The sequence below is a fragment of the Eumetopias jubatus genome, unplaced genomic scaffold, assembly GCF_037043125.1.
Source record: "Eumetopias jubatus isolate StellerSeaLion01/CBP00866 unplaced genomic scaffold, mEumJub1_p1.0 scaffold_7, whole genome shotgun sequence".
Classification (NCBI taxonomy): Eukaryota; Metazoa; Chordata; class Mammalia; order Carnivora; family Otariidae; genus Eumetopias; species Eumetopias jubatus.
The window spans coordinates 94,387,407-94,408,003 of NW_028274813.1; positions in this window are offsets into that span (position 1 = coordinate 94,387,407).

A 20,597-nucleotide genomic window follows, 5' to 3' on the forward strand; every position below is an offset into this window, starting at 1 on the left:
GATTTTCTTTATTTATTTGACAGAGAGAGAGACAGCGAGAGAGGGAACACAAGCAGGGGGAGTGGGAGAGGGAGAAGCAGGCTTCCCGCTGAGCAGGGAGCCCAATGCGGGGCTCGATCCCAGGACCCTGGGATCATGACCCGAGCCGAAGGCAGACACTTAATGACTGACCCACCCAGGCGCCCCAATAATTATTTATTCTTTATTAAAATTATACCATCCTTAGACGAACCATGAGAGACGATGGACTCTGAAAAACTAACTGAGGGTTCTAGAGGGGAGGAGGGTGGGGGGATGGGTTAGTCTGGTGATGGGTATTAAAGAGGGCACATTCTGCCTGGAGCACTGGGTGTTATGCACAAACAATGAATCATGGAACACTACATCAAGAACTAATGATGTAATGTATGGTGATTAACATAACAATAAAAAATTAAAAAAAATTATACCATCCTTGGTAAGCAAAGAATAACACCCATACTTCATTCACTATGAACAAGCTCAGGTATTTCACCCAGACAGAGAACAGAAGTCAATAAAACAGCATGATGGGAATTATGCTTTTCACAAGCTTTGGAGTTGGAAGGGGCTTGAGACAATACCCAGTTGGCCAGTTTCAAACTTTGCTCTACTGTCATCTGACTTCCTCTGAGACTCTTCTGGGCTCAGAGATGGGGCTGTGGGTCTCAGCATGTAAGTCTCCTCCACTCTGTTCAACCAGAGAAGCTTCACATTACTTGTTTCACATTGGGCTTCTGCTGAACTTTCTTTTTCTGTAAAAGAAGGACCTTGTCTAACCCTCTCATTTCACAGATGAGGAAATACAGGCACAAAGGGTCCCAGAGTTAACAACTAGCCACTGAGTGAGATGCAATAAGATCTCAGGACACCAGACTTCCATCCAGGGATTTAGCCATACACCCACTGTCTCAAGAGGCAATGGGATTGGTTGTGCCAATAGAACTCAGATTATACCTCAAGAGCGGATGGAGGTGGGCAGATCAGCTTCATGACCTACCCAGAAAGGGGGAAACCTAGAATGCAGCTGATAGCCCCCCAGGTCCAGGTTGGAGACTTCCAACCCTTATTATTAGGCTTTTTAGGTTTCTATACCATGACCTGAATGAATGAGAAATAGAGAAACATTAGAGGTTATTTATTTCCCTATTTAACTGAGGTAGTTTATTTTATTTTTTTTCTTAAAGAAGAGGCATCTTGTTCCTTTTAAATCCACTTAGACAAAAACTAGATGTTATTGACAGAAGGCCTGCGATATGCATCTCAGGTTTTATATGGGGATTTTCATTTTGTCACATCCAGTTTAAGCCACCAGCCTAATTTAATTACAATTAATGAATCACCATTTACCCTGAGGCAAAACCAGGTTTTCTTGCTGAAGAGGTGTTCAGTGCATAGCATTCAAATTCATGACCTAGACCTCAAATTATCGGGCTGTCCATTAAGAATGGACGAGTGGCTTTGAAGACTGCATTTATCAGTTGTCTTCTCTTGCAGTCCCCAGTGGTGCCTTTGGAAGAGACAATCAAAACAGGAAGATACTGCAAAGGGAATGTCCAGGGCTACCTAATGCCAAATGAGGTTTCATTAAAGAACAGTTTTGCCCTTATGGGGTGGAGTCCATGAAGTGGGAGTTAGCCCTGGGGTGTGAGGCTCTGTCTCAGCAGCAGGATTTTCCATCCCCAGAAAGAAATCAGCCCTCTGAGAAATTGAATCTTTCCCACAACAAGTGATACTTCCATCCTGCATCCAACCCCCAGGGTCTGATTGTTGGGGAAAAGTTAAGGAACTCTACCCCCAATTCCTTCAGTCAGGATTTGGTGAGTGCCTACACCTCAAGATATTTAGATAACAATCCCAAGAAGTGTAGTATGGCGTGTAAATATGAGGGACAGAGATGATCTTGAGCTGAGGTAGGAAGGGAGTTCATCTTAGAGAGTTGTCAGTCATGCCATCTTTGCCAGGCTTGATTATTCAGCTGGTTTAATTGGCTGGCTTGGTGGCCGTTTCTCCCTTCTATTGTTCCATTGGTCAAAGAGGACACCATTCCATGAAATCAAAGGGTCATCTTAGGTAAGCGCTAGGGGAGCCATGCTTCCCTGCTAGTCCTGTGATGGTACAGGATTCAGAGACTGAGATGGGCATCAGAAGAGGTATCTCAGGAGGTGTGAGACTGACCCTGAAATGTGAGAAGGCATTCCTGGCACTGACTTCAGGAAGTACAAAGGCCCCCACAGCCAGGCCCATCCATAAGCAGGACTTGGCTCTGCCTGGAGGGGTGGGGTCTTCTCAGGAGCCAGCAGGAGTGCTTACTGACGGAGTCAGCCTCCCTAGCACCTGCACTCGCATCTGCAGCATTCACTGAGTATGCCATGGCTGTGGCTGGTTTTAGTGGATCACTACTGTCCTAAGATCCATCCTCACTTGGCTGCCATATAGTTGGCCCTTTCATCTCTGTTTAGTGTGGTCATAACTCCCACAGCTGTGTGCCCTCAAGGCCCCAGCCATAGGCTTCCCACTGGCCTTCACCAGACCCCCTAATGTCTCATGACTCCTGGATCCCTGACCTGTCCCCATTTCTCCCAAGAAGCTGAAAACGGAGTTGCAACTATCTTCTTCCAGTATCTACCCCTGTCACTTTCTCCTGTAGTCACTCCCTGATTTGAACAACTTCCCTTTATGTTGGCAAATCACCCTGCTGCCTCTCCCCTAATTCTCTGTAGAAGCCCTAATTGGCACACAGGGATAGAAAATGGGGATGCTGAACTGCATAGCTAGGGGTAAGTATACTAATTCCGAGGAATGGAGTTCATGAAGATTGAACTCAACCTCCTCCCTGATTGCCTCCTGATACCTCTGACCAAGCATCCCTCTCTTCTCTATCAGCCCATGGCACGTGATGAGCTACGTCTGAACGTCCAGTCCAACATTTGGTACATATCCATTCACTTAGCAGAATAGAGCCTACAGGATCATATGAAAGTAGATAACCTGGTTCTTGCCCTCAAAATGCTGATCATCTCATTGAGGAGACAATCATGAACAACCATAACCACCCCCACCACCCCCCCCACCACCACACACAATTAAATAGCAAGACAATGATGCAAGAGTTGTTACAGGAAATGCCAAATAAGTGCTCCTGATCTTAAGTGTGGTATGTGTTGGGTAGAGGCAGTGTGTCTGTGGGCTAGTTGGTCACAGCACACTTTATAACAGAGTGACTTAAATTTTTTCAGAAAGAGAGTGAGAACTTGATGAGCACATTCTAGTTTGCCATGATACTATAACATCATATTCTCTACTGATTTAATATGTGTCTAGATTTTCTCCTCAGGCAGACTGCAAATTTTTGAGTTCAAGAACCCTGCCTGGGTTCCTTCTGGATCTTGCTCCTCTCACAGTGAAAAACACCATGTCTTCTTGGAGTATATGCCAGAGACATGCACTGGATTGACTCAAATTAAGTCACACTCTGAGATATTTGTCCACATAGGAAAGAGCTTAAGGTCTGAAGCCAGCTTGAGTAAAAAGGGATCTTCAGGCAGCAAATGTCACCTAGACCATCCCAGGAAATGCAAACTTTCCTTTCTCTGAGTGACTGCAGCATGGTTAGAAATTCTTTCTAGCCTATACCTTTCTAGTAAGACGAAAGGAGTTTGTGCTAATAATTCTTATAATAATTATAATCTTATTACTGTTTTCCCCAAGGTAGAATTGCCATGAAGCTTAAGATTCAGAGACTCTCACTCATAGACACCTTCTAAATTCTTGTACCTAATCATTTTAAATTCCTTTTCTAAAAGAGGGCCCTCAAAATGGTATTAGCTTCAGTCCCCAGGAAGTTTGGATCTGCCCCTATAATTTATCATTTATTTTCTAAATGCTTTTTTCATGGAAGCCCAACAACAGTCTCATGAAGTAAATTCTGTATAATTTAGACTTCATCAAGAGTCCCAGAGAGGTTAACTGACGTGCTCAAGGTCACACAGCAAGTTAATAAAGATTCAACTTCTAAAAATAAGTTTCAGAGCAGAGATGAGATATTCTTATAAATTATCCAAGACTGAACATTGGAGTCTTCATTTCCTCTCCCAGACAGTGAAAATGAGAACATAGCTCTGAGTAACATTATGTTCTTTCAAAACTACCCTCTGCCTGTAAGGTGAGAAGCCTGGGGTTGCGGTCCCAGGCTAGCAAGGCTCGTGGGGATAGACACCAAATGGAATTCTGTGGTTGTTTATTGGTGCTTAAAGTCCACCACATTCTCCACTTCAAACTACAGCAGCAATGGGATAGAAAACAGTGTTAGAAAAACTGACTTAATTTAAAGACATGTCTGGGGCATCCATACTGTTTATAGTTTCTGAGTTTCATTTTGTTTTGTCTTTTTTTTTTGCTGTAGGGAAGTCAATCGTGTTTTATAGAATGTTTTTTTTGTACAGAGAAGAAGTGTGCCAACATCCAGTCAATTGTGTAAAGTTACTCATCAGACAGTAGAGAGCATCTAGTGTGAGGTCTGCACTATGCAAGGGGCTCGCCACAGCCAAGTCATGGGCGTGGCAGAGTCATGGGTATTTAGGAAAAAATATCTCCGCAAACCCTTAGGCCTCAGATCCCTTAAACTAGGCCCCATCAGAGAACCAGGAACAGGGGTGGAAAGCCTGCATGAGGGTACCATGTGTCCAAGGCCATCAAATGTACATTTCTGATCTTTTCTTAAAGTGAGGTTTTGGAGATATCATGATATGATTAAAAAGAGATGTTGATAATATATCCTGAAACATGTGTTCTGATTCCAGACCACATGAACTGTAGTGTACTATGGACTTATCAATTAAAAATAAAATCCTTCCATTATCTTGCAAATAGCACATTTATGTATCATTGCATTTTTTGGTGACATAAGGCTAATTTGTGGAATGTAAGTGTGTGCAGTTTACCACATTTCTGATGACCCTGTTCTGACATCTCGTCACTGTGAAATGTCCCAGGAACCAGCCCTCCATAGGTCTCTGAGAAGTCCTGCTCTTAAGGGGCCATTTATCAGAATGCCTGACCTTGGCCTCCTTGCCTTTGCATTATCAGCCCTCACAAATCTCTCTGGTCTCCTCCCATATCACATTCCCTTCTGCTCATCATTTCACTACTTCAGTCTTCATGCCTTGAGCCTAAATCCATGCTATTCCTGCTGCCTGCTCAGCTTCCTTGGGACTGGCCCTGTCTCATTGTTCACATCACAATTTAAGCATCACCTCCTCAGAGGCTTTTCCTTGATTTATTGCCATTTTTGTTTCTCTATTGAGCTCTGGCAGCTTTTGTAACACTGATCACATTATACTGATCCCAATTGTATTTAAATAGTTACTTGCAGGAAATCCATCTGTGTGGATTGGATCCATCTTACCTCTAGAAAACCTAGTGAAACTTGGCCCAGCCCTTATTTCCAAGTTTGCTTTTGTTTTGTACTCTTCCCAACCTGGGGTATGCAGTTAAGATTCTGTCCTGTCCCCTGTCTGTCATAAATTAGATGGAAAGATGGAGACTGGCTCTTTACTAGTTTTCACCAAAAGAAAATCCTCTTGCCCTCAAGTGAATCATATGTTTAGACCCTGGTTAGAGAGGCAGAGAGTCAGGGAAGAACCAGGGTGTGCAAGTGTCTAACGTTTCCCTGGCCCTACCTTTCATCTCAGTTCCTCTCTTCCTGCCACTAGAGTTTAAAGATTTTTTTTTTTTGGAAAAATTTATTTATAAGAGGGGCACCTGGGTGGCTCAGTTGTTAAGCCTCTTACCTTTGGCTGAGGTCATGATCCCAGGGTCCTGGGATTGAGCCCCGCATCGGGCTCCCTGCTCGGCGGGAAGCCTGCTTCTCCCTCTCCCACTCCCCCTGCTTGTGTTCCCTCTCTCACTTTCTCTCTCTTTGTCAAATAAATTAAAAAATTTAAAAAAATCTTTAAAAAATTTATTTATGAGAGAGAGCACACACATGCAAAGCTGGAGTGGGGGGGAGGGGCAGAGGGAGAGGGACAAGCAGACTCCCCACTGAGCAGGGAGTCCTACACGGGACTTGATCCCAGGATCCTGAGATCATGACCTGTGCTGAAGGCAGATGCTTAACCAACTGAGTCCCCATGCCACTAGACTTCAGATCAGTCTATGATTTCTTCCCTTTCGGGAGGCAGAAGAGATCAAAATGGTTCTACCAACATTCAGGTTCATTGAGTTATATACTCTACCTCTAGCAAGAATGTCAATGAATTTCTCTAAAAGAAAAATCAGCACCATTTCTAATGGGTTTCTGACATATACAGTCATCTCCATCTATGTCATGGTTAGTGTTAGCTAATGGCTCTCACTTGAAGCTAAGCTCCTTGAAAGCAGGCACTGTGACTATCTTGTTCCCTGCTAAACCCCTAGAGCTTGAGTGACATAAAGCATAAGCACTCATTAAAATATTTATTGAATGAATAAATAAAATTAACCCCTGAAATCAATAAGATGAAAGACGAATGACAATTTGCCAGGTATTACGTTAAATGCTTTATGCCTATTACTTTAATTCTTAACAGTTCTATGATTTGGATGGATAACTATTGTTATCCTCATTTTATAGATGAGAATATTGAAGCTTAGTGATTTTTTTCAGTATCACACTGTTTGTATATGCTGGAACCAGCATTCAAACCCATGACCAACTGATTCCACAGCCTGAGCTTTAACCATTCTGTTCTTTTGCTTCACTAACTTTTGACATAACAACAGCAACAATAGTAAAGATAATGATAATGATGGCTATGCTATATTGAATACTATGTTCTTATAACTATGTTAACCATTTGTAAAAACTATTTTGTTTATTGCTATCAAAACCTTGTGAAATAGGAATTTTTGTTGTCTTCACTTTACAGGTGGGGAAACTGAGGCTTAGAGAGAATCATCTAACTACTCATAAGCTGTTTAGATCATTTAAATTAATAATCAACAGAACAGTCACACAAAATCCATGTAATTTAATATTTTGCCATATTTCAATTATAAAGCACACAGACCTTTCTAATAATATTCAGAGAGGCAATTTCACACCAGAAGCTTTCTTAGAAGCTAGTGTCTCATAAATGAGAGCCCCCCTGTTTCTGGGAGCTTTTGTGTTACTTCCAACAATTATTTTTCATTTCCCTTTGCTGAGCAAGCCAATAATTGGTGCCTTCTCATCTAGTTGCTCTCTGGATGACAAATCACATTACTCTGAATTCCCCATCGCTTTCTAAACTCTCTCCAAGGCCAGTGGTCAAAAACAACAAAAACTTTGATCACCTGTGCTCATAACTGGGAGACTGGGCTTCCAAGGGCCCCTCATTCCTGGTGGTAAGGTCCATGGCTTCTGGAGGCCCCCCAAGGAGACTCAGATCAGGCAGAGACAAGCCTTGAAGGTTTTGGTCTGTATTAGTTTTCTGTGTTTTCTGTAACAAAGTGGTTTAAAACAATGGAAATGTGTTCTCTCCCACAAGTCCAAAATCAAGGTGTCTGCAGGGTTATGCAACGTGGGGCTTTACTGGAGAGGTCCTTACCTCTTTTTGCTTCTGGTGACTCCAGGTGTTCCTTGCATCACTCAGATCTCTGCCTCGGTCTTCACATGGACTTCTCTTCTGTCTTTTCTAAGGACACATGTCACTGAATTTAGAGCCCACCCAGTTAATCCAGGATGATCTCATTTCAAGACTCTTAATTACTTCTGGAAAGACTCTCTTTTTAAATACAATAGTCCCCCCTTACCTGTGGGGGAAACATTCCAAGACTCCCAGTAGATGCCTAAAATTGCAGATAGTAACAAATCCTATATGTACTATGTTTTTTCTATGCACACATATGTATGAAAAATATTAACTTACAAATTAGGCACAGTAAGAGTTTAACAACATTAACTAATAGTAAAATAGAACAATTATAACAATAAACCATAATAAAATTTATGTGAATGTGGTCTTTCTCTCTCAAAATATCTTATTGTATTGTACTAACCCTTCTTGTGAATGTGAGATGATAAAATGCCTACGTGTTGAGATGAAATGAGGTGAATAACACAGACACTGTGATGTAGCATTAGGCTACTATTGACCTTTTGATGATATATCAAAAGGAGGATCAGTTGACTGCAGCTGACCATGGGTAAAGGTAACTTAAACTGTGAATAAGGGGGGTTACTATAAGATCACATTCACAAGTACTGGGGTAAGGACTTGGTCATATCTCCTTTGGGGAACATCATTTAACCCACTTCAGGGTCCATGCAGTTCTCTCTCTGCTAGCTCCAGATTTTAGCATGAGGATGGCAAGAGGCTGAGGGGTATCACAGATGCCCAGGTTATATTTTATTTTTTTTTAATTTTATTGTTATGTTAATCACCATATATTACATCATTTGTTTTTGATGTAGTGTTCCATGATTCATTGTTTGTTCATAACACCCAGTGCTCCATGCAGAATGTGCCCTCTTTAATACCCATCACCAGGCTAACCCATCCCCCTACCCTCCTCCCCTCTAGAACCCTCAGTCTGTTTTTCAGAGTCCATCATCTCTCATGGTTCGTCTCCCCCTCTGACTTACTCCCCTTCATTCTTCCTCTCCTGCTATCTTCTTCTTTTCCTTTTTTCTTAAAATATGTTGCATTATTTGTTTCAGAAGTACAGATCTGTGATTCAACAGTCTTGCACAATTCACAGTGCTCACCATAGCACATACCCTCCCCAATGTCTATCACCCGGCCACCCCATCCCTCATACCCCCAACCACTCCAGTAACACTCAGTTTGTTCCTGAGATTAAGAATTCCTCATATCAGTGAGGTCATATGATACATGTCTTTCTCTGATTGACTTATTTCACTCAGCATAACACCCTCCAGTTCCATCCACGTCGTTGCAAATGGCAAGATCTCATTCCTTTTGATGGCTGCATAATATTCCATTGTGTATATATACCACTTCTTCTTTATCCATTCATCTGTCGATGGACATCTTGGCTCTTTCCACAGTTTGGCTATTGTGGACATTGCTGCTATAAACATTGGGGTGCACGTACCCCTTTGGGTCCCTACATTTGTATCTTTGGGGTAAATACCCAGTAGTGCAATTGCTGGATCGAATGGTAGCTCTAATTTCAACTGTTTGAGGAACCTCCATACTGTTTTCCAGAGTGGTTGCACCAGCTTGCATTCCCACCAACAGTGTAGGAGGGTTCCCCTTTCTGCGCATCCCCGCCAACATCTGTCGTTCCCTGACTTGTTAATTTTAGCCATTCTGACTGGTGTGAGGTGGTATCTCATTGAGGTTTTGATTTGGATTTCCCTGATGCCGAGCGATGTTGAGCACTTTTTCATGTGCCTATTGGCCATTTGGATGTCTTCTTTGGAAAAATGTCTGTTCATGTCTTCTGCCCATTTCTTGATTGGATTATTTGTTCTTTGGGTGTTGAGTTGGATAAGTTCTTTATAGATTTTGGATACTAGCCCTTTATCTGATAGGTCATTTGCAAATATTTTCTCCCATTCTGTCGGTTGTCTTTTGGTTTTGTGGACTGTTTCTTTTGCTGTGCAAAAGCTTTTTATCTTGATGAAATCCCAATAGTTCATTTTTGCCCTGGCTTCCGGTGCCTTTGGCGATGTTTCTACGAAGAAGTTGCTGCGGCTGAGGTCGAAGAGGTTGCTACCTGTGTTCTCCTTTAGGATTTTGATGGAGTCCTGTCTCACGGTTAGGTCTTTCAACCATTTGGAGTCTATTTTTGTGTGTGGTGTAAGGAAATGGTCCAGTTTCATTCTTCTGCACGTGGCTGTCCAATTTTCCCAACACCATTTGTTGAAGAGACTGTCTTTTTTCCATTACACATTCTTTCCTGCTTTGTGAAAGATAAGTTGACCATAGAGTTGAGGGTCCATTTCTGGGCTCTCGATTCTGTTCCATTGATCTATGTGTTTGTTTTTGTGCCAGTACCATACTGTCTTGATGATGAGAGCTTTGTAATAGATCTGGAAGTCCGGAATTGTGATGCCACCAGCTTTGCTTTTCTTTTTCAATATTCCTCTGGCTATTCGGGATCTCTTCTGGTTCCATACAAATTTTAGGATTATTTGTTCCATTTCTTTGAAAAAAGTGGATGGTATTTTGATGGGGATTGCATTGAATGTGTAGATTGCTCTAGGTAGCATTGACATCTTCACAATATTTGTTCTCCCAATCCATGAGCATGGAACGTTTTTCCATTTCTTTGTGTCTTCTTCAATTTCTTTCATGAGTATTTTATAGTTTTCTGAGTACAGATCCTTTGCCTCTTTGGTTAAATTTATTCCTAGGTATCTTATGGTTTTGGGTGCAATTGTGAATGGGATCGACTCCTTGATTTTTCTCTCTTCTGTCTTGTTGTTGGTGTATAGGAATGCCACTGATTTCTGTGCATTGATTTTATAGCCTGCTACTTGACTGAATTCCTGTATGAGTTCTAGCAGTTTTGGGGTGGAGTCTTTTGGGTTTTCCACATAAAGTATCATATCATCTGCAAAGAGTGAGAGTTTGACTTCCTCTTTGCCGATTTGGATGCCTTTGATTTCTTTTTGTTGTCTGATTGCTGTGGCTAGGACTTCTAATACTATGTTGAATAGCAGTGGTGAGAGTGGACATCCCTGACGTGTTCCTGACCTTAGGGGGAAAGCTCTCAGCTTTTCCCCATTGAGAATGATATTCGCTGTAGGTTTTTCGTAGATGGCTTTTATGATATTGAGGTATGTACCCTCTATCCCTATACTCTGAAGAGTTTTGATCAAGAAAGATGCTGTACTTTGTCAAATGCTTTTTCTGCATCTATTGAGAGGATCATATGATTCTTGTTCTTTCTTTTGTTAATGTATTGTATCACGTTGATTGATTTGCGGATGTTGAACCATCCTTGCAGCCCAGGGATAAATCCCACTTGGTCATGGTGAATAATCTTTTTAATGTACTGTTGGATCCTATTGGCTCGTAATTTGGTGAGAATTTTTGCATCCATGTTCATCAAGGATATTGGTCTGTAATTCTCATTTTTGATGGGGTCTTTGTCTGGTTTTGGGATCAAGGTAATGGTGGCCTCATAAAATGAATTTGGAAGTTTTCCTTCCATTTCTATTTTTTGGAACAGTTTCAGGAGAATAGGTATTGATTCTTCTTTAAATGTCTGATAGAATTCCCCTGGGAAGCCATCTGGCCCTGGGCTTTTGTTTCTTGGGAGATTTTTGATGACTGCTTCAATTTCCTTAGTGGTTATAGGTCTGTTCAGGTTTTCTATTTCTTCCTGGTTCAATTTTGGTAGTTGATACATCTCTAGAAATGCACCCATTTCTTCCAGGTTATCTAATTTGCTGGCATAGAGTTGCTCATAATATGTTCTTATAATTGTTTGTATTTCTTTGGTGTTGGTTGTGATCTCTCCTCTTTCATTCATGATTTTGTTGATTTGGGTCATTTCTCTTTTCCTTTTGATCAGCCTGGCCAGGGGTTTATCAATCTTGTTAATTCTTTCAAAGAACCAGCTCCTAGTTTCGTGGATCTGTTCTACTGTTCTTTTGGTTTCTAGTTCATTGATTTCTGCTCTGATCTTTATTATTTCTCCTCTCCTGCTGGGTTTAGGCTTTATTTGCTGTTCTTTCTCCAGCTCCTTTAGGTGTAGGGTTAGGTTGTGTATTTGAGACCTTTCTTGTTTCTTGAGAAAGGCTTGTATTGCTATATACTTTCCTCTCAGGACTGCCTTTGCTGCATCCCAAAGATTTTGGACAGTGTGTTTTCATTTTCATTAGTTTCCATGAATTTTTTTAATTCTTCTTTAATTTCCTGGTTGACCCATTCATTCTTTAGTAGGATGCTCTTTAGCCTCCATGTATTTGAGTTCTTTCTCACTTTCCTCTTGTGATTGAGTTCTAGTTTCAAAGCATTGTGGTCTGAAAATATGCAGGGAACGATCCCAATCTTTTGGTACCGGTTGAGACCTGATTTGTGACCTAGGATGTGATCTATTCTGGAGAATGTTCCATGGGCACTCTAGAAGAATGTGTATTCCGTTGCTTTGGGATGGAATGTTCTGAATATGTCTGTGAAGTCCATTTGGTCCAGTGTGTCATTTAAAGTCTTTATTTCCTTTTTGATCTTTTGCTTAGATGATCTCTCCATTTCAGTCAGGGGGGTGTTAAAGTCCCCCACTATTATTGTATTGTTGTCAATGTGTTTCTTTGCTTTTGTTATTAATTGCATTATATAATTGGCTGCTCCCATGTTTGGGGCATAGATATTTACAATTGTTAGATCTTCTTGTTGGATAGACCCTTTAAGTAGGATATAGTGTCCTTCCTCATCTCTTATTACAGTCTTTGTTTTAAAATCTATTTTGTCTGATATAAGGATTGCCACCCCAGCTTTCTTTTATTGTCCATTAGCATGGTAAATGGTTTTCCACCCCCTCACTTTCAATCTGGGGGTGTCTTTGGGTCTAAAATGAGTCTCTTGCAGACAGCATATGGATGGGTCTTGTTTTTTAATCCAATCTGATAGCCTGTGTCTTTTGATTGGGGCATTTAGCCCATTTACATTCAGGGTAACTATTGAAAGGTATGAATTTAGTGCCATTGTATTGCCTGTAAGGTGACTGTGACTGTATGTTGTCTGTGTTCCTTTCCGATCTTTGGTGCTTTTAGGCTCTCTCTTTGCTTAGAGGACCCCTTTCAATATTTCTTGGAGGGCTGGTTTCGTGTTTGCAAATTCCTTTAGTTTTTGTTTGTTCCGGAAGCTTTTATCTCTCCTTCTATTTTCAATGACAGCCTAGCTGGATATAGTATTCTTGGCTGCATATTTTTCTCGTTTAGTGCTCTGAAGATATCTTGCCAGTCCTTTCTGGACTGCCAGGTCTCTGTGGATAGGTCTGTTGCCAATCTAATATTTTTACCATTGTAGGTTACATATCTCTTCTCCTGAGCTGCTTTCAGGATTTTCTCTTTGTCTCTGAGACTCGTAAGTTTTACTATTAGATGTCAGGGTGTTGACCTATTATTATTGATTTTGAGAGGGGTTCTCTGTGCCTCCTGGATTTTGATGCCTGTTTCCTTCCTCACATTAGGGAAGTTCTCTGCTATTATTTGCTCCAATATACCTTCTGCCCCTCTCTCTCTTTCTTCTTCTTCTGGGATCCCAATTATTCTAATGTTGTTTCGTCTTATCGTATCACTTATCTCTCGAATTCTGCCCTCGTGATCCTGTAGTTGTTTCTCTCTCTTTTTCTCAGCCTCTTTATTTTCCATCATTTGGTCTTCTATATCACTGATTCTCTCTTCTGCCTCATTTATCCTAGCAGTTAGTGCCCCCATTTTTGATTGCACCTCATCAATAGCCTTTTGATTTCGACTTGGTTAGATTTTAGTTCTTTTATTTCTCCAGAAAGGGTTTCTCTAATAACTTCCACGCTTTTTTCAAGCCCAGCTAGTATCTTTAAAGTCATGATTCTGAACTCTAGGTCCGACATCGTACTAATGTCCGTATTGAGTAGGTCCCTGGCTGACGGTACTACCTCTTGTTCTTTTTGCTGAGGTGATTTTTTTCGTCTTGTCATTTTGTCCAGAGGAGAATAGATGAATGAGAGAACAAAATGCTAACAGGTTTACAACGTCCCCAGCAAATATACTGTATACAAATCAGAAAAGACCTGAAGCCAGGGGAAAAGAAAGGAAAAGAAAGAAAAAAGAAAGAGAAAGAAAAAAAAAAGAAAAAAGATAAAAACAAAAACAGAACAATACAAAAAAAGTAGAATATGATCAAATATGATCAGGCTAGTGCATAGATCAGTGCCACACACTAGATTTTGGGCGTATTTTGGTCCGTTAGAAAAAAGTGCCTCCTAAAATTTTAAAGGAAGAAAGACATATATGTACAAAATAAGGGTTGATACAATGAAGGGATGGAAGATGAATGTAAAGATGAAAATTATAAAAGATTTTATAAAAGGACTTGATAAGATAAGAAGTTGTTTGAAAAAAGAAAGAAGATTTAAGGAAAAAAAAAAGAAGAAAAAAGGGAGAGAATGTGATCAGGCAGGAGACTAGAACAGAGCCATACACTAGTGATTTAGGGTATATTTTGATCTGTTAGAAGAAACTGTATCTCCAAATTTTAAAGAGAGAACAACTTATATATATATTGCCAAAAATAAGGGTATCTACTATGAAGGGATAAAATATGACTCTAAAAATGAAAAATAAAAAATGTTTTTTTTTAAAAAAAGAGATTGATAAAATGTTGGTTGGAAAAGGGAAAAGAAAAATTAAAAAAAAACAGTTAACAAAAATTAACTTTGATGAACTAATGAATCATGGTAAAAAAAAGCCATGAATTCTATGTGCAATATTCCCCTAGCGCTGGAGTTCTCCCATTCTCCTTGATCGGTAAACTTGGTCTTGGCTTGCTGGCTGTTCGTGCTGATCTTCTGGGGGAGGGGCCTGTTGCTGTGGTTTCCAAATGTCTTTGCCGGAGGCTGAATTGCCCCGCCCTTGTCAGTCCGGGCTAAGCAAGCTGCTCGGGTTTGATCTCAGTAGCTTTTGTTCCCTGCAAGCTCTCGGTACAGCCTTGGAGGACCAGGGCAAAAATGGTGGCCTCCCAATCTCCACCCGGAGGAGCCGAGAACTCGGGGCCCCGCTCCTTAGTGCTCCCCCAGAGAAAAGCAGTCACTCCCGTGTCCCCGGTCTCCGGCCGCACTCCGCGCTCACCCGGCCTGTGACCGAGCGTTCCTATCTCTGGCACCCGACCCTGTGTGGAGTCTCCAAACCCAGCAGATCCCTGCGGTGCGCTCCCGCGCCGCTCCTCCCGGGGGAGGAAGGGGAGTCTCCCCGGATCTGCCGCTTATTGGGTCCCTGCTGGAGGAGCAGTGGCCCGACTGGGCTGCGGATCACAGTTTATGGCAACCCTGAGCTGAGAGCCGGCGCCTCAGCTCCATCTCTGCAGCCGGCTTCTGCGCTCCGATCCCTGGGAGCTCAGGCGCACTCAGGCACCCCTGGTCCTTCTGCGACCCCAAGGGTCCCGAGACCACACTGCCCCGGGAGGATTCCACCCCCCGCTTAGCCACTGCAGCGATGTCCCTCAGCGGAGCCGACTTCTAACAGTTCCGATTTTGTGCTCTGCGGCTCTAGCACTTGCCAGAAGCGGCTGGCGGAGGCCCCTCCCCCGCCGTCTATCCTCCCGAATATCACCTCAGATTCACTTCTCCGCACGTCCTACCTTCCAGTAAGTGGTCGCTTCTCTGTTCAGAGAGTTGTTGCTACTCTCCTCTTCGATCTCCTGTTGAGTTCGTAGGTGTTCAGAATGGTTTGATCCCTATTCAGCTGAATTCCTGAGACCAGAGGAAATCTAGGTCTCCTACTCCTCCGCCATCTTGCTCCACCCCCACAGATGCCCAGGTTTTAAATAACTTGGTGGTTACTACCCCAGCTTTTACTTTACAATTTTTGAGCATCTACTATGCTAGACCCTAGGAGCTCAGAGCTAACCTGAACTACAAGCCTGTTCTCTACTTTTCAAAATCTAATCAGACAGACTAATAAGGGCACAGATATTCATGGTTCAGTGTGGGATGTTTCTATATGCTACAAAAAGATCACGTAATGTGTTCGGTGAACACGTCAAGAAGGGAGGACAGGCAATCTAGATTCTTCTCTTTTGTTGAGGAACTTGAGGATCAGTGAGGCTGAATCGTCTAAGATCCCACAAGATGGAACCAAGGCTTGAACACAGAGCTTCTGACAGTTGCTTAGAGTCCACATGCTTCTATGGCAACTGAAAACAAAGAATTTATCCTGTTAGAAGGCAGATCATCACATTCTTAGTGACTTTGGTTTGGATTCTAGAAACTTTTATGAGATCTGGTGAGCCATTGTGGAAGAAGGTCATATAGATTCATGTTTGTCTAATGGTCTCACTTTGTGTCTCATTAAGCTTTCTTTTATTTCTTTTTTTCTTTATTCCTTTCTTTTCTTTTTTGAGTCAAGAGATAGTGGATATAGAAACCCAAACTATCTTTTGATAAGATTTTCTTAAATTTTATTATGTTATGTTAATCACCATACATTACATTGTTAGTTTTTGAGGTAGTGTTCCATGATTCATTGTTTGTGTATAACACCCAGTGCTCCATTCAGTACGTGCCCTCCTTAATACCCATCACTGGGCTAACCCATTCCCCCACCCCGTCCCCTCTAGAACCCGCAGTTTGTTTCTCAGAGTCCATAGTCTCCCATAGTTCATCTCCCCCTCTGATTGCCCCCCTTTCATCTTTCCCTTCCTGCTAGCTTCTTTTTAACATATAATGTATTATTTGTTTCAGAGGTACAGGTCTGTGATTCAACAGTCTCACACAATTCACAGCGCTCACCATAGCACATACCCTCCCCAATGTCTATCACCCAGCCACCCCATCTCTCCCACCCCCCACCACTCCAGCAACCCTCAGTTTGTTTCCTGAGATTAAGAATTCCTCATATTAGGGAGATCATGTGATACATGTCTTTCTCTGATTGACTTATTTCGCTCAGCATAACACCCTCCAGTTCCATCCATGTCGTTGCACATGGAAAGATCTCATTCCTTTTGATGGCTGCATAATATTCCATTGTGTATATATACCACTTCTTCTTTATCCATTCATCTGTCGATGGACATCTTGGCTCTTTCCATAGTTTGGCTATTGTGGACATTGCTGCTATAAACATCGGGGTGCACGTATCCCTTCAAGTCCCTACATTTGTATCTTTGGGGTAAACAACCAGTACTGCAATTGCTGGGTCATATGGTAACTCTATTTTCAACTCTTTGAGGAACCTCCATACTGTTTTCCAAGGTGGTTGCACCAGCTTGCATTCCCACCAACAGTGTAGGAGGGTTCCCCTTTCTCCGCATCCCCGCCAACATCTGTTGTTTCCTGACTTGCTAATTTTAGCCATTCTGACTGGTGGGAGGTGGTATCCCATTGAGGTTTTGATTTGGATTTCCCTGATGCCGAGCGATGTTGAGCATTTTTTTCATGTGGCTGTTGGCCATTTGGATGTCTTCTTTGGAAAAATGTCTGTTCATGTCTTCTGCCCATTTCTTGATTGGATCATTTGTTCTTTGGGTGCTTAGTGTGATAAGTTCCTTATAGATTTTGGATACTAGCCCTTTATCTGATATGTTATTTGCAAATATCTTCTCCCATTCTGTCAGTTGTCTTTTGGTTTTGTGGACTGTTTCTTTTGCTGTACAAAAACTTTTTATCCTGATGAAGTCCCAATAGTTCATTTTTGCCCTTACTTCCCTTGCCTTTGGTGATGTTTCTAGGAAGAAGTTGCTGTGGCTGAGGTCAAAGAGGTTGCTGCTTGTGTTCTCCTTTAGGATTTTGTTGGACTCCTGTTTCACATTTAGGTCTTTCAACCATTTTGAGTCTATTTTTGTGTGTGGTGTAAGGAAATGGTCCAGTTTCATTCTTCTGCACGTGGCTGTCCAATTTTCCCAACACCATTTGTTGAAGAGACTGTCTTTTTTCCATTGGACATTCTTTCCTGCTTTGTCGAAGACTAGTTGACCATAGAGTTGAGGGTCCATTTCTGGGCTCTCGATTCTGTTCTATTGATCTATGTGTCTGTTTTTGTGCCAGTACCATACTGTCTTGATGATGACAGCTTTGTAATAGAGCTGGAAGTCCAGAATTGTGATGCTGCCAGCTTTGCTTTTCTTTTTCAACATTCCTCTGGCTATTCGAGGTCTTTTCTGGTTCCATACGAATTTTAGGATTATTTGTTCCATTTCTTTGAAAAAAGTGGATGGTATTTTGATAGGAATTGCTTTCAATGTGTAGATTGCTCTAGGTAGCATTGACATCTTCACAATATTTGTTCTTCCAATCCATGTGCATGGAACGTTTTTCCATTTCTTTGTGTCTTCCTCAATTTCTTTTATGAGTATTTTATAGTTTTCTGAGTACAGATTCTTTGCCTCTTTGGTTAGATTTATTCCTAGGTATCTTATGGTTTTGGGTGCAGTTGTAAATGGGATCGACTCCTTAATTTCTCTTTCTTCTTTCTTGTTGTTGGTGTATAGGAATGCCACTGATTTCTGTGCATTGATTTTATATACTGCCACTTTACTGAATTCCTGTATGAGTTCTAGCAGTTTTGGGGTGGAGTCTTTTGGGTTTTCCACATAAAGTATCATATCATCTGCAAACAGTGAGAGTTTGACTTCTTTGCCGATTCGGATGCCTTTGATTTCTTTTTGTTGTCTGATTGCTGTGGTTAGGACATCTAGTACTATGTTGAATAGCAGTGGTGATAGTGGACATCCCTGCCGTGTTCCTGACCTTAGGGGGAAAGCTCTCAGTTTTTCCCCATTGAGAATGATATTCGCTGTAGGTTTTTCATTGATGACTTTTATGATATTGAGGTATGTACCCTCTATCCCTATACTCTGAAGAGTTTTGATCAAGAAAGGATGCTGTGCTTTGTCAAATGTTTTTCTGCATCTATTGAGAGGATCGTATGGTTCTTGTTCTTTCTTTTATTAATGTATTGTGTCACATTGATTGATTTGCAGATGTTGAACCAACCTTGCAGCCCAGGGATAAATCCCACTTGGTTGTGGTGAATAATCCTTTTAATGTACTGCTGGATCCTATTGGCTCGTATTTTGGTGAGAATTTTTGCATCCATGTTCATCAAGGATATTGGTCTGTAATTTTCCTTTTTGATGGGGTCTTTGTCTGGTTTTGGGATCAAGGTAATGCTGGCCTCATAAAACGAGTTTGGAAATTGTCCTTCCATTTCTATTTTTTGGAACAGTTTCAGAAGAATAGGTATTAATTCTTCTTGAAATGTTTGGTCGAATTCCCCTGGGAAGCCATCTGGCCCTGGGCTTTTGTTTGTTGGGAGATTTTTGATGACTGCTTCAATTTCCTAGTGGTTATAGGTCTGTTTAGGTTTTCTATTTCTTTCTGGTTCAGTTTTGGTAGTTGATACATCTCTAGGAATGCATCAATTTCTTGCAGATTATCTAATTTGCTGGCATAGAGTTGCTCATAATTGTATTTCTTTGGTGTTGGTTGTGATCTCTCCTCTTTCATTCATGATTTTATTTAAATGGGTCCTTTTCCTTTTTGATAAGTCTGGCCAGGGGTTTATCAATCTTGTTAATTCTTTCAAAGAACCAGCTCCTAGTTTTGTTGATCTGTTCTACTGTTCTTTTGGTTTCTAGTTCATTGATTTCTGCTCTGATCTTTATAATTTCTCTTCTCCTGCTGGGTTTAGGCTTTATTTGCTGTTCTTTCTCCAGCTCCTTTAGGTGTAGGTTTAGGTTGTGTATTTGAGACCTTTCTTGTTTCTTGAGAAAGGCTTGTATTGCTATATACTTTCCTCTTAGGAATGCCTTTGCTGCATCCCAAAGATTTTGGACAGTGTGTTTTCATTTTCATTTGTTTCCAGGAATTTTTTTAATTCTTCTTTAATTTCCTGGTTGACCCATTCATTCTTTAGTAGGATGCTCTTTAGCCTCCATGTATTTGAGTTCTTTCCAACTTTCCTCTTGTGATTGAGTTCTAGTTTCAAAGCATTGTGGTCTGAAAATATGCAGGGAACGATCCCAATCTTTTGGTTCTGGTTGAGACCTGATTTGTGACCTAGGATGTGATCTATTCTGGAGAATGTTCCATGGACACCGTAGAAGAATGTGTATTCTGTTGCTTTGGGATGGAATGTTCTGAATATGTCTGTGAAGTCCATTTGGTCCAGTGTGTCATTTAAAGTCTTTATTTCCTTGTTGATCTTTTGCTTAGATGATCTGTCCATTTCAGTCAGGGGGGTGTTAAAGTCCCCCACTATTAATGTATTGTTGTTGATGTATTTCTTTGCTTTTGTTATAAATTGGCTTATATAATGGGCTGCTCCCATGTTAGGGGCATAGATATTTAAAATTGTTAGATCTTCTTGTTGGATAGACCCTTTAAGTATGATAATAGTGTCCTTCCTCATCTCTTATTATAGTCTTTGGTTTAAAATCTAATTTGTCTGATATAAGGATTGCCACCCCAGCTTTCTTTTATTGTCCATTAGCATGGTAAATGCTTTTCCACCCCCTCACTTTCAATCTGGGGGTGTCTTTGGGTCTAAAATGAGTCTCTTGCCGACAGCATATCGATGGGTCTTATTTTTTTATCCAATCTGATAGCCTGTGTCTTTTGATTGGGGCATTTATCCCATTTACATTCAGGGTATGTTGAAAGATGAATTTAGTGCCATTTTATTGCCTTTAAGGTGACTGTTACTATATATTGTCTGTCTTCCTTTCTGATCTATGTTGCTTTTAGACTCTCTCTTTGCTTAGAGGACCCCTTTCAATATTTCTTTAGGGCTGGTTTTGTATTTGCAAATTCCTTTAGTTTTTGTTTGTTCTGGAAGCTTTTTATCTCTCCTTCTATTTTCAATGACAGCCTAGCTGGATATAGTAATCTTGGCTGCATATTTTTCTCATTTAGTGTTCTGAATATATCATGCCAGTCCT